Source organism: Ipomoea nil, unplaced genomic scaffold, assembly GCF_001879475.1.
Source record: "Ipomoea nil cultivar Tokyo-kokei standard unplaced genomic scaffold, Asagao_1.1 scaffold3056, whole genome shotgun sequence".
NCBI lineage: Eukaryota > Viridiplantae > Streptophyta > Magnoliopsida > Solanales > Convolvulaceae > Ipomoea > Ipomoea nil.
In genome coordinates this window covers 60,475-75,416 of record NW_017619484.1, presented here as the reverse complement: position 1 = coordinate 75,416, position 14,942 = coordinate 60,475, and the positions used below count along the sequence as shown (strand labels likewise).

General features: G+C 37.3%; 5 non-coding genes across 5 annotated transcripts; all 5 read left to right on the top strand.

Moving 5' to 3' along the window:
* Nucleotides 1-2,473: 2,473 nt before the first annotated feature.
* Nucleotides 2,474-2,545, top strand: TRNAD-GUC. The gene has a single exon. It is a non-coding gene; the product is annotated as a tRNA-Asp (tRNA).
* Nucleotides 2,546-5,775: 3,230 nt separating this feature from the next.
* TRNAD-GUC lies at nt 5,776-5,847 on the top strand. The gene has a single exon. It is a non-coding gene; the product is annotated as a tRNA-Asp (tRNA).
* Nucleotides 5,848-9,075: 3,228 nt separating this feature from the next.
* On the top strand, nt 9,076-9,147 carry TRNAD-GUC. Its single transcript has one exon. It is a non-coding gene; the product is annotated as a tRNA-Asp (tRNA).
* A 3,225-nt stretch (nt 9,148-12,372) lies between these two features.
* On the top strand, nt 12,373-12,444 carry TRNAD-GUC. The gene has a single exon. It is a non-coding gene; the product is annotated as a tRNA-Asp (tRNA).
* A 1,573-nt stretch (nt 12,445-14,017) lies between these two features.
* TRNAD-GUC lies at nt 14,018-14,089 on the top strand. Its single transcript has one exon. It is a non-coding gene; the product is annotated as a tRNA-Asp (tRNA).
* The last annotated feature ends 853 nt before the right edge of the window (nt 14,090-14,942 follow it).

Here is a 14,942-nt window from a genome sequence, read left to right as displayed (position 1 = left end):
CGTAGAAAAAAACTTAACGGGAAAAACTATCAGTGTTAATGTTGTGCTTAATTGTTCTAAATCTTAAAGTACCGGGACTAGATAACACAAAATAAACGTACAATAACTAAATTGAACAAAACGCTACAGTACAGGGACTAAACAGGTACTTTGTCCGACTATGAAATGTTAGTTTCAGTTGCAATTAAATCGCCACACGAACCATGGTGCCACATTTGATTGGGTTTACTTGAATAGAAATTTTTGACTGTCCTATTCTGTTGTGCGAGTCGTTGTAGTATAGTGGTGAGTAACCTTGCCTATCACGTGGGAGACCCGGGTTCAATCCCTTACAACGGCGTCTTTTTTTTTTTTTTTTTTTTTTTACCTCTTCAAAGGAAAAATTAAAAAGCTTAATATTGTAGAACATCAATCCAACCTGCCGGAATCAAACCAGCGACCTAAGGATTTCCAATTTAGATTAGTCCAACTACAGTCCACCACTCTACCAACTGAGCTAAGGTCGGAGCTATTAACTATATTTTTGTCCCTATTGTACTCTTTGATGGCACATCGCACTAACATGGCAGTTCGAATGCCACGTAGAAAAAAACTTAACAGAAAAAATTATCGGTGTTAATGTTGTCCTTAATTGTTCTAAATCTTAAAGTACGGGGACTAGATTACACAAAATAAAGGTACAATAACTAAATTGAACAAAACGCTTCAGTACAGGGACCTAACAGGTACGTTGTCCGACTATGAAATGTTAGTTTCAGTTGCAATTAGATCACCACACGAACCATGGTGCCACATTTGATTGGGTTTACTTAAATAGTAATATGTGACTGTCCTATTCTACTGCGCGAGTCATTGTAGTATAGTGGTGAGTATCCTCGCTTGTCACGTGGGAGACTCGGGTTCAATCCCCGGCAACGACGTCTTTTTTTTTTTTTTTTTTAGCTCTTCAAAGGAAAAATTAAAAAGCTTAATATTGTAGAACATCAATCCAACCTGCCGGAATCAAACCAGCGACCTAAGGATTTCAAATTTAGATAAGTCCAACTACAGTCCACCACTCTACCAACTGAGCGAAGGTCAGAGCTAATAACATTTTTATTGTCCGATTTATACTCTTTTATGCCATATCGCACAATCTGACATGGCAGTTCGAATGCCGCGTGGACAAATTTAACGGAAAAAATTATCGGTGTTAATATGGTCCTTAATTGTTCAAAATCTTAAAGTAAATGGACTAAATTACACGAAATAAAGGTCCAATGACTAAATTGAACAAAACGCTACACTATGGGGACCTAACAGGTACTATGTCCGACTATGAAATGCTAGTTTCGGTTGCAATTACAGGGCCACACGCACCATGGTGTAACATTGGATTGGGTTTACTTAAATAGTAATATGTGACTGTCCTGTTCTGCCGTGCGAGTCGTTGTAGTATAGTGGTGAGCAGTGTTGCAAAAATCGCACCTAGGCAGTGGGCGGTTGGAGGCCGCCACGAGGAATGGCCTAGACCGCCTAACCGGCCGGTTCGGCGAAATTTTTTTTTTTTTTTTGAAAATGTCAAAAAAGTTTTAACTCGGTTGTCTGATTTGGTCAATTTTTTTTTCAAATTGCGTATTTTTTCGAGATCTATACACTGCAAACAGCCGGAGGCGGTTTGGTCCACTAATTTCTCAAAAAAATGCCTCTTTTAGTTCTTAATTTTAGTTTTTTATGTATTTAGATGGTTTAAACAATATTTTGAACAATTTTACAACCACTTTCGTAAATAGTTTCTAAGAAACAACTATGGAAACCTTATGTTTTATTACTAAACTTAAAAAATTTTAATTTTTAATTTTATTAGAAATAAAAAAAATAAAAAAAAATAAGTAAAAAAATCGGCGCCTAGGGGGCACCTAACGTTTTATGCAGCATTGGTGGTGAGTATTCCCGCCTGTCACGCGGGAGACCTGGGTTCGGTCCCCTGCAACAGCGTTTTTTTTAAGCTCTTCAAAGGAAAAATTAAAAAGCTTAATATTGTAAAAAATAAATCCGACTTGCCGGATTCGAACCACCAACCTAAGGATTTCCAATTTAGATTAATCAAACTACAGTCCTCTGCTCTACCAACTGAGCTAGAGCCGAAGCTATTAACTATGTTTTTGTCCCTATTGTAATCTTTTATGCCACATCGCACAATCCGACATGGCAGTTCGAATGCCACGTAGAAAAAAACTTAACGGAAAAAATTATCGGTGTTAATGTTGTCCTTAATTGTTCTAAATCTTAAAGTACCGGGTCTAGATTACACAAAATAAAGGTACAATAACTAAATTGAACAAAACGTTTCAGTACAGGGACCTAACAGGTACGTTGTCCGTCTATGAAATGTTAGTTTCAGTTGCAATTAGATCACCATACGAACCGTGGTGCCACATTTGATTGGGTTTACTTAAATAGTAATATGTGACTATCTTATTCTACCTTGCAAGTCGTTGTAGTATAGTGGTGAGTATCCTCGCCTGTCACGCGGGAGACTCGGGTTCGATCCCCGGCAACGGTGTCTTTTTTTTTTTTTTTTTTTTTTTTTAGCTCTTCAAAGGAAAAATTAAAAAGCTTAATATTGTAGAACATCAATCCAACCTGCCGGAATCAAACCAGCAACTTAAGGATTTCCAATTTAGATTAGTCCAACTACAGTCCACCACTCTACCAACTGAGCGAAGGTCAGAGCTGTTAACATTTTTATTGTCCGATTTATATTCTTTTATGCCATATCGCACAATCTGACATGGCAGTTCGAATGTCGCGTGGACAAATTTAACGAAAAAAATTATCGGTGATAATATGGTCCTTAATTGTTCAAAATCTTAAAGTAAATGGACTAAATTACACGAAATAAAGGTACAATAACTAAATTGAACAAAACGCTACACTACGGGGACCTAACAGGTACTTTGTCCGACTATGAAATGCTAGTTTCAGTTGCAATTACATTGCCACACGCACCATGGTGTCACATTGGATTGAGTTTACTTAAATAGTAATATGTGACTGTCCTGTTCTGCCGTGCGAGTCGTTGTAGTATAGTGGTGAGCAGTGTTGCAAAAATTGCGCCTAGGCGCTGGGCGGTGGGAGGCCGCCGCGAGGAATGGCCTAAACCGCCTAACCAGCCGGTTCGGCGAATTTTTTTTTTTTTTTTTTTAAATGTCAAAAAAGTTTCGGAAGGCATAACTTTTGACTCGGTTGTCTGATTTGGTCAAATATTTTTTTCAAATCGCGTATTTTTTCGAGATCTATACACCGCAAACAGCCAGAGGCGGTTTGGTCCAGTAATTTCTCAAAAAAATGCCTCTTTTAGTTCTTAATTTCAGTTTTTTTTATGTATTTAGATGGTTTAAACAATATTTTGAACAATTTTACAACCACTTTCGTAAATAGTTTCTAAGAAACAACTATGGAAACCTTATGTTTTATTACTAAACTTAAAAAATTTTAATTTTTAATTTTATTAAAAATAAAAAAAATAAATAAAAATATATAAAAAAATCGGCGCCTAGGGGGCGCTTAACGTTTTATGCAGCATTGGTGGTGAGTATTCCCGCCTGTCATGCGGGAGACCTGGGTTCGATCCCCGGCAACAGCGTTTTTTTTTTAGCTCTTCAAAGGAAAAATTAAAAAGCTTAATATTGTAAAAAATAAAGCCGCCCTGCCGGATTTGAACCAACGCCCTAAGGATTTCCAATTTAGAGTAATCAAACTACAGTCCTCCGCTCTACCAACTAAGCTAAGGTCAGAGCTATTAACTATATTTTTGTCCCTATTGTACTCTTTTATGCCACATCGCACAATCCGACATGGCAGTTCGAATGCCACGTAAAAAAAACTTAACGGAAAAAATTATCGGTGTTAATGTTGTCCTTAATTGTTCTAAATCTTAAAGTACCGGGGAGTTGATTACACAAAATAAAGGTACAATAACTAAATTGAACAAAACGCTTCAGTACAGGGACCTAACAGGTACGTTGGCCGTCTATGAAATGTTAGTTTCAGTTGCAATTAGATCACCACACGAACCGTGGTGCCATATTTGATTGGGTTTACTTAAATAGTAATATGTGACTGTCCTATTCTGTCGCGCGAGTCGTTGTAGTATAGTGGTGAGTATCCTCGCCTGTCACGCAGGAGACTCGGGTTCGATCCCCGGCAACGGTGTCTTTTTTTTTTTTTTTTTTTTTTTTTTTAGCTCTTCAAAGGAAAAATTAAAAAGCTTAATATTGTAGAACATCAATCCAACCTGCCGGAATCAAACCAGCGACTTAAGGATTTCCAATTTAGATTAGTCCAACTACAGTCCACCACTATACCAACTGAGCGAAGGTCAGAGCTGTTAACATTTTTATTGTCCGATTTATATTCTTTTATGCCATATCGCAAAATCTGACATGGCAGTTCGAATGCCCCGTGGACAAATTTAACGGAAAAAATTATCGGTGATAATATGGTCCTTAATTGTTCAAAATCTTAAAGTAAATGGACTAAATTACACGAAATAAAGGTACAATAACTAAATTGAACAAAACGCTACACTACGGGGACCTAACAGGTACTTTGTCCGACTATGAAATGCTAGTTTCAGTTGCAATTACATGGCCACACGCACCATGGTGTCACATTGGATTGGGTTTACTTAAATAGTAATATGTGACTGTCCTGTTCTGCAGTGCGAGTCGTTGTAGTATAGTGGTGAGCAGTGTTGCAAAAATTGCGCCTAGGCGGTGGGCGGTGGGACGCCGCCGCGAGGAATGGCCTAGACCGCTTAACCAGCCGGTTCGGCGAATTTTTTTTTTTTTTTTTTAAATGTCAAAAAAGTTTTGGAAGGCATAACTTTTGACTCGGTTGTCTGATTTGGTCAAATTTTTTTTTCAAATCGCGTATTTTTTCGAGATCTATACACCGCAAACAGCCATAGGCGGTTTGGTCCACTAATTTCTCAAAAAAATGCCTCTTTAGTTCTTAATTTGAGTTTTTTATGTATTTAGATGGTTTAAATAATATTTTGAACAATTTTACAACCACTTTCGTAAATAGTTTCTAAGAAACAACTATGGAAACCTTATGTTTTATTACTAAACTTAAAAAATTTTAATTTTTAATTTTATTAAAAATAAAAAAAAATTAAAAAAAATAAGTAAAAAAATCGGCGCCTAAGGGGTGCCTAACGTTTTATGCAGCATTGGTGGTGAGTATTCCCACCTGTCACGCAGGAGACCTGGGTTCGATCCCCGGCAACAGCATTTTTTTTTAGCTCTTCAAAGGAAAAATTAAAAAGCTTAATATTGTAAAAAATAAACCCGACCTACCAGATTCGAACCAACAACCTAAGGATTTCCAATTTAGATTAATCAAACTACAGTCCTCCGCTCTACCAACTGAGCTAAGGTCAGAGCTATTAACTATATTTTTGTCCCTATTGTACTCTTTTATGCCACATCGCACAATCCGACATGGCAGTTCGAATGCCACGTAGAAAAAAACTTAACGGAAAAAATTATCGGTGTTAATGTTGTCCTTAATTGTTCTAAATCTTAAAGTACCGGGACTTGATTACACAAAATAAAGGTACAATAACTAAATTGAACAAAACGCTTCAGTACAGGGACCTAACAGGTACGTTGTCCGTCTATGAAATGTTAGTTTCAGTTGCAATTAGATCACCATACGAACCGTGGTGCCACATTTGATTGGGTTTACTTAAATAGTAATATGTGACTATCTTATTCTACCTTGCGAGTCGTTGTAGTATAGTGGTGAGTATCCTCGCCTGTCACGCGGGAGACTCGGGTTCGATCCCCGGCAACGGTGTCTTTTTTTTTTTTTTTTTTTTTTTTTTTTAGCTCTTCAAAGGAAAAATTAAAAAGCTTAATATTGTAGAACATCAATCCAACCTGCCGGAATCAAACCAGCGACTTAAGGATTTCCAATTTAGATTAGTCCAACTACAGTCCACCACTCTACCAACTGAGCGAAGGTCAGAGCTGTTAACATTTTTATTGTCCGATTTATATTCTTTTATGCCATATCGCACAATCTGACATGGCAGTTCGAATGCCGCGTGGACAAATTTAACGAAAAAAATTATCGGTGATAATATGGTCCTTAATTGTTCAAAATCTTAAAGTAAATGGACTAAATTACACGAAATAAAGGTACAATAACTAAATTGAACAAAACGCTACACTACGGGGACCTAACAGGTACTTTATCCGACTATGAAATGCTAGTTTCAGTTGCAATTACATGGCCACACGCACCATGGTGTCACATTGGATTGGGTTTACTTAAATAGTAATATGTGACTGTCCTGTTCTGCAGTGCGAGTCGTTGTAGTATAGTGGTGAGCAGTGTTGCAAAAATTGCGCCTAGGCGGTGGGCGGTGGGACGCCGCCGCGAGGAATGGCCTAGACCGCCTAACCAGCCGGTTCGGCGAATTTTTTTTTTTTTTTTTAAATGTCAAAAAAGTTTTGGAAGGCATAACTTTTGACTCGGTTGTCTGATTTGGTCAAATTTTTTTTTCAAATCGCGTATTTTTTCGAGATCTATACACCGCAAACAGCCAGAGGCGGTTTGGTCCAGTAATTTCTCAAAAAATGCCTCTTTTAGTTCTTAATTTCAGTTTTTTTATGTATTTAGATGGTTTAAACAATATTTTGAACAATTTTACAACCACTTTCGTAAATAGTTTCTAAGAAACAACTATGGAAACCTTATGTTTTATTACTAAACTTAAAAAATTTTAATTTTTAATTTTATTAAAAATAAAAAAAATAAATAAAAATATATAAAAAAATCGGCGCCTAGGGGGCGCTTAACGTTTTATGCAGCATTGGTGGTGAGTATTCCCGCCTGTCACGCGGGAGACCTGGGTTCGATCCCCGGCAACAGCGTTTTTTTTTTAGCTCTTCAAAGGAAAAATTAAAAAGCTTAATATTGTAAAAAATAAAGCCGCCCTGCCGGATTTGAACCAACGCCCTAAGGATTTCCAATTTATAGTAATCAAACTACAGTCCTCCGCTCTACCAACTAAGCTAAGGTCAGAGCTATTAACTATATTTTTGTCCCTATTGTACTCTTTTATGCCACATCGCACAATCCGACATGGCAGTTCGAATGCCACGTAAGAAAAACTTAACGGAAAAAATTATCGGTGTTAATGTTGTCCTTAATTGTTCTAAATCTTAAAGTACCGGGAGTTGATTACACAAAATAAAGGTACAATAACTAAATTGAACAAAACGCTTCAGTACAGGGACCTAACAGGTACGTTGGCCGTCTATGAAATGTTAGTTTCAGTTGCAATTAGATCACCACACGAACCGTGGTGCCATATTTGATTGGGTTTACTTAAATAGTAATATGTGACTGTCCTATTCTGTCGCGCGAGTCGTTGTAGTATAGTGGTGAGTATCCTCGCCTGTCACGCGGGAGACTCTTATTCGATCCCCGGCAACGGTGTCTTTTTTTTTTTTTTTTTTTTTTTTTTTAGCTCTTCAAAGGAAAAATTAAAAAGCTTAATATTGTAGAACATCAATCCAACCTGCCGGAATCAAACCAGCGACTTAAGGATTTCCAATTTAGATTAGTCCAACTACAGTCCACCACTATACCAACTGAGCGAAGGTCAGAGCTGTTAACATTTTTATTGTCCGATTTATATTCTTTTATGCCATATCGCAAAATCTGACATGGCAGTTCGAATGCCCCGTGGACAAATTTAACGGAAAAAATTATCGGTGATAATATGGTCCTTAATTGTTCAAAATCTTAAAGTAAATGGACTAAATTACACGAAATAAAGGTACAATAACTAAATTGAACAAAACGCTACACTACGGGGACCTAACAGGTACTTTGTCCGACTATGAAATGCTAGTTTCAGTTGCAATTACATGGCCACACGCACCATGGTGTCACATTGGATTGGGTTTACTTAAATAGTAATATGTGACTGTCCTGTTCTGCAGTGCGAGTCGTTGTAGTATAGTGGTGAGCAGTGTTGCAAAAATTGCGCCTAGGCGGTGGGCGGTGGGACGCCGCCGCGAGGAATGGCCTAGACCGCCTAACCAGCCGGTTCGGCGAATTTTTTTTTTTTTTTTTTAAATGTCAAAAAAGTTTTGGAAGGCATAACTTTTGACTCGGTTGTCTGATTTGGTCAAATTTTTTTTTCAAATCGCGTATTTTTTCGAGATCTATACACCGCAAACAGCCATAGGCGGTTTGGTCCACTAATTTCTCAAAAAAATGCCTCTTTAGTTCTTAATTTGAGTTTTTTATGTATTTAGATGGTTTAAATAATATTTTGAACAATTTTACAACCACTTTCGTAAATAGTTTCTAAGAAACAACTATGGAAACCTTATGTTTTATTACTAAACTTAAAAAATTTTAATTTTTAATTTTATTAAAAATAAAAAAAAATTAAAAAAAATAAGTAAAAAAATCGGCGCCTAAGGGGTGCCTAACGTTTTATGCAGCATTGGTGGTGAGTATTCCCACCTGTCACGCAGGAGACCTGGGTTTGATCCCCGGCAACAGCATTTTTTTTTAGCTCTTCAAAGGAAAAATTAAAAAGCTTAATATTGTAAAAAATAAACCCGACCTACCAGATTCGAACCAACAACCTAAGGATTTCCAATTTAGATTAATCAAACTACAGTCCTCCGCTCTACCAACTGAGCTAAGGTCAGAGCTATTAACTATATTTTTGTCCCTATTGTACTCTTTTATGCCACATCGCACAATCCGACATGGCAGTTCGAATGCCACGTAGAAAAAAACTTAACGGAAAAAATTATCGGTGTTAATGTTGTCCTTAATTGTTCTAAATCTTAAAGTACCGGGACTTGATTACACAAAATAAAGGTACAATAACTAAATTGAACAAAACGCTTCAGTACAGGGACCTAACAGGTACGTTGTCCGTCTATGAAATGTTAGTTTCAGTTGCAATTAGATCACCATACGAACCGTGGTGCCACATTTGATTGGGTTTACTTAAATAGTAATATGTGACTATCTTATTCTACCTTGCGAGTCGTTGTAGTATAGTGGTGAGTATCCTCGCCTGTCACGCGGGAGACTCGGGTTCGATCCCCGGCAACGGTGTCTTTTTTTTTTTTTTTTTTTTTTTTTAGCTCTTCAAAGGAAAAATTAAAAAGCTTAATATTGCAGAACATCAATCCAACCTGCCGGAATCAAACCAGCGACTTAAGGATTTCCAATTTAGATTAGTCCAACTACAGTCCACCACTCTACCAACTAAGCGAAGGTCAGAGCTGTTAACATTTTTATTGTCCGATTTATATTCTTTTATGCCATATCGCACAATCTGACATGGCAGTTCGAATGCCGCGTGGACAAATTTAACGAAAAAAATTATCGGTGATAATATGGTCCTTAATTGTTCAAAATCTTAAAGTAAATGGACTAAATTACACGAAATAAAGGTACAATAACTAAATTGAACAAAACGCTACACTACGGGGACCTAACAGGTACTTTGTCCGACTATGAAATGCTAGTTTCAGTTGCAATTACATTGCCACACGCACCATGGTGTCACATTGGATTGAGTTTACGTAAATAGTAATATGTGACTGTCCTGTTCTGCCGTGCGAGTCGTTGTAGTATAGTGGTGAGCAGTGTTGCAAAAATTGCGCCTAGGCGCTGGGCGGTGGGAGGCCGCCGCGAGGAATGGCCTAAACCGCCTAACCAGCCGGTTCGGCGAATTTTTTTTTTTTTTTTTAAAATGTCAAAAAAGTTTCGGAAGGCATAACTTTTGACTCGGTTGTCTGATTTGGTCAAATATTTTTTTCAAATCGCGTATTTTTTCGAGATCTATACACCGCAAACAGCCAGAGGCGGTTTGGTCCAGTAATTTCTCAAAAAAATGCCTCTTTTAGTTCTTAATTTCAGTTTTTTTATGTATTTAGATGGTTTAAACAATATTTTGAACAATTTTACAACCACTTTCGTAAATAGTTTCTAAGAAACAACTATGGAAACCTTATGTTTTATTACTAAACTTAAAAAATTTTAATTTTTAATTTTATTAAAAATAAAAAAAATAAATAAAAATAAATAAAAAAATCGGCGCCTAGGGGGCGCCTAACGTTTTATGCAGCATTGGTGGTGAGTATTCCCGCCTGTCACGCGGGAGACCTGGGTTCGATCCCCGGCAACAGCGTTTTATTTTTAGCTCTTCAAAGGAAAAATTAAAAAGCTTAATATTGTAAAAAATAAAGCCGCCCTGCCGGATTTGAACTAACGCCCTCAGGATTTCCAATTTAGAGTAATCAAACTACAGTCCTCCGCTCTACCAACTAAGCTAAGGTCAGAGCTATTAACTATATTTTTGTCCCTATTGTACTCTTTTATGCCACATCGCACAATCCGACATGACAGTTCGAATGCCACGTAAAAAAATCTTAACGGAAAAAATTATCGGTGTTAATGTTGTCCTTAATTGTTCTAAATCTTAAAGTACCGGGAGTTAATTACACAAAATAAAGGTACAATAACTAAATTGAACAAAACGCTTCAGTACAGGGACCTAACAGGTACGTTGGCCGTCTATGAAATGTTAGTTTCAGTTGCAATTAGATCACCACACGAACCGTGGTGCCACATTTGATTGGGTTTACTTAAATAGTAATATGTGACTGTCTTATTCTACCTTGCAAGTTGTTGTAGTATAGTGGTGAGTATCCTTGCCTGTCACGCGGGAGATTCGGGTTCGATCCCCGGAACCGGTGTCTTTTTTTTTTTTTTTTTTTTTTAGCTCTTCAAAGGAAAAATTAAAAAGCTTAATATTGTAGAACATCAATCCAACCTGTCGGAATCAAACCAGCGACTTAAGGATTTCCAATTTAGATTAGTCCAACTACAGTCCACCACTCTACCAACTGAGCGAAGGTCAGAGCTGTTAACATTTTTATTGTCCGATTTATATTCTTTTATGCCATATCGCACAATCTGACATGGCAGTTCGAATGCCGCGTGGACAAATTTAACGGAAAAAATTATCGGTGATAATATGGTCCTTAATTGTTAAAAATCTTAAAGTAAATGGACTAAATTACACGAAATAAAGGTACAATAACTAAATTGAACAAAACGCTACACTACGGGGACCTAACAGGTACTTTGTCCGACTATGAAATGCTAGTTTCAGTTGCAATTACATTGCCACACGCACCATGGTGTCACATTGGATTGAGTTTACTTAAATAGTAATATGTGACTGTCCTGTTCTGCCGTGCGAGTCGTTGTAGTATAGTGGTGAGCAGTGTTGCAAAAATTGCGCCTAGGCGCTGGGCGGTGGGAGGCCGCCGCGAGGAATGGCCTAAACCGCCTAACCAGCCGGTTCGGCGAATGATTTTTTTTTTTTTTTGAAAATGTCAAAAAAGTTTCGGAAGGCATAACTTTTGACTCGGTTGTCTGATTTGGTCAAATATTTTTTTCAAATCGCGTATTTTTTCGAGATCCATACACCGCAAACAGCCAGAGGCGGTTTGGTCCAGTAATTTCTCAAAAAAATGCCTCTTTTAGTTCTTAATTTCAGTTTTTTTATGTATTTAGATGGTTTAAACAATATTTTGAACAATTTTACAACCACTTTCGTAAATAGTTTCTAAGAAACAACTATGGAAACCTTATGTTTTATTACTAAACTTAAAAAATTTTAATTTTTTATTTTATTAAAAATAAAAAAAATAAATAAAAATAAATAAAAAAATCGGCGCCTAGGGGGCGCCTAACGTTTTATGCAGCATTGGTGGTGAGTATTCCCGCCTGTCACGCGGGAGACCTGGGTTCGATCCCCGGCAAAAGCGTTTTTTTTTTAGCTCTTCAAAGGAAAAATTAAAAAGCTTAATATTGTAAAAAATAAAGCCGCCCTGCCGGATTTGAACCAACGCCCTAAGGATTTCCAATTTAGAGTAATCAAACTACAGTCCTCCGCTCTACCAACTAAGCTAAGGTCAGAGCTATTAACTATATTTTTGTCCCTATTGTACTCTTTTATGCCACATCGCACAATCCGACATGGCAGTTCGAATGCCACGTAAAAAAAACTTAACGGAAAAAATTATCGGTGTTAATGTTGTCCTTAATTGTTCTAAATCTTAAAGTACCGGGAGTTGATTACACAAAATAAAGGTACAATAACTAAATTGAACAAAACGCTTCAGTACAGGGACCTAACAGGTACGTTGGCCGTCTATGAAATGTTAGTTTCAGTTGCAATTAGATCACCACACGAACCGTGGTGCCACATTTGATTGGGTTTACTTAAATAGTAATATGTGACTGTCTTATTCTACCTTGCGAGTCGTTGTAGTATAGTGGTGAGTATCCTCGCCTGTCACGCGGGAGACTCGGGTTCGATCCCCGGCAACGGTGTCTTTTTTTTTTTTTTTTTTTTTTGGCTCTTCAAAGGAAAAATTAAAAAGCTTAATATTGTAGAACATCAATCCAACCTGCCGGAATCAAACCAGCGACTTAAGGATTTCCAATTTAGATTAGTCCAACTACAGTCCACCACTCTACCAACTAAGCGAAGGTCAGAGCTGTTAACATTTTTATTGTCCGATTTATATTCTTTTATGCCATATCGCACAATCTGACATGGCAGTTCGAATGCCACGTGGACAAATTTAACGGAAAAAATTATCGGTGATAATATGGTCCTTAATTGTTCAAAATCTTAAAGTAAATGGACTAAATTACACGAAATAAAGGTACAATAACTAAATTGAACAAAACGCTACACTACGGGGACCTAACAGGTACTTTGTCCGACTATGAAATGCTAGTTTCAGTTGCAATTACATTGCCACACGCACCATGGTGTCACAGTGGATTGAGTTTACTTAAATAGTAATATGTGACTGTCCTGTTCTGCCGTGCGAGTCGTTGTAGTATAGTGGTGAGCAGTGTTGCAAAAATTGCGCCTAGGCGCTGGGCGGTGGGAGGCCGCCGCGAGGAATGGCCTAAACCGCCTAACCAGCCGGTTCGGCGAACTTTTTTTTTTTTTTTTTTTAAATGTCAAAAAAGTTTCGGAAGGCATAACTTTTGACTCGGTTGTCTGATTTGGTCAAATATTTTTTTCAAATCGCGTATTTTTTCGAGATCTATACACCGCAAACAGCCAGAGGCGGTTTGGTCCAGTAATTTCTCAAAAAATGCCTCTTTTAGTTCTTAATTTCAGTTTTTTTATGTATTTAGATGGTTTAAACAATATTTTGAACAATTTTACAACCACTTTCGTAAATAGTTTCTAAGAAACAACTATGGAAACCTTATGTTTTATTACTAAACTTAAAAAATTTTAATTTTTAATTTTATTAAAAATAAAAAATAAATAAAAATAAATAAAAAAATCGGCGCCTAGGGGGCGCCTAACGTTTTATGCAGCATTGGTGGTGAGTATTCCCGCCTGTCACGCGGGAGACCTGGGTTCGATCCCCGGCAACAGCGTTTTTTTTTTAGCTCTTCAAAGGAAAAATTAAAAAGCTTAATATTGTAAAAAATAAAGCCGCCCTGCCGGATTTGAACCAACGCCCTAAGGATTTCCAATTTATAGTAATCAAACTACAGTCCTCCGCTCTACCAACTAAGCTAAGGTCAGAGCTATTAACTATATTTTTGTCCCTATTGTACTCTTTTATGCCACATCGCACAATCCGACATGGCAGTTCGAATGCCACGTAAGAAAAACTTAACGGAAAAAATTATCGGTGTTAATGTTGTCCTTAATTGTTCTAAATCTTAAAGTACCGGGAGTTGATTACACAAAATAAAGGTACAATAACTAAATTGAACAAAACGCTTCAGTACAGGGACCTAACAGGTACGTTGGCCGTCTATGAAATGTTAGTTTCAGTTGCAATTAGATCACCACACGAACCGTGGTGCCACATTTGATTGGGTTTACTTAAATAGTAATATGTGACTGTCTTATTCTACCTTGCGAGTCGTTGTAGTATAGTGGTGAGTATCCTCGCCTGTCACGCGGGAGACTCGGGTTCGATCCCCGGCAACGGTGTCTTTTTTTTTTTTTTTTTTTTTTTGGCTCTTCAAAGGAAAAATTAAAAAGCTTAATATTGTAGAACATCAATCCAACCTGCCGGAATCAAACCAGCGACTTAAGGATTTCCAATTTAGATTAGTCCAACTACAGTCCACCACTCTACCAACTAAGCGAAGGTCAGAGCTGTTAACATTTTTATTGTCCGATTTATATTCTTTTATGCCATATCGCACAATCTGACATGGCAGTTCGAATGCCACGTGGACAAATTTAACGGAAAAAATTATCGGTGATAATATGGTCCTTAATTGTTCAAAATCTTAAAGTAAATGGACTAAATTACACGAAATAAAGGTACAATAACTAAATTGAACAAAACGCTACACTACGGGGACCTAACAGGTACTTTGTCCGACTATGAAATGCTAGTTTCAGTTGCAATTACATTGCCACACGCACCATGGTGTCACAGTGGATTGAGTTTACTTAAATAGTAATATGTGACTGTCCTGTTCTGCCGTGCGAGTCGTTGTAGTATAGTGGTGAGCAGTGTTGCAAAAATTGCGCCTAGGCGCTGGGCGGTGGGAGGCCGCCGCGAGGAATGGCCTAAACCGCCTAACCAGCCGGTTCGGCGAACTTTTTTTTTTTTTTTTTTTAAATGTCAAAAAAGTTTCGGAAGGCATAACTTTTGACTCGGTTGTCTGATTTGGTCAAATATTTTTTTCAAATCGCGTATTTTTTCGAGATCTATACACCGCAAACAGCCAGAGGCGGTTTGGTCCAGTAATTTCTCAAAAAAATGCCTCTTTTAGTTCTTAATTTCAGTTTTTTTATGTATTTAGATGGTTTAAACAATATTTTGAACAAT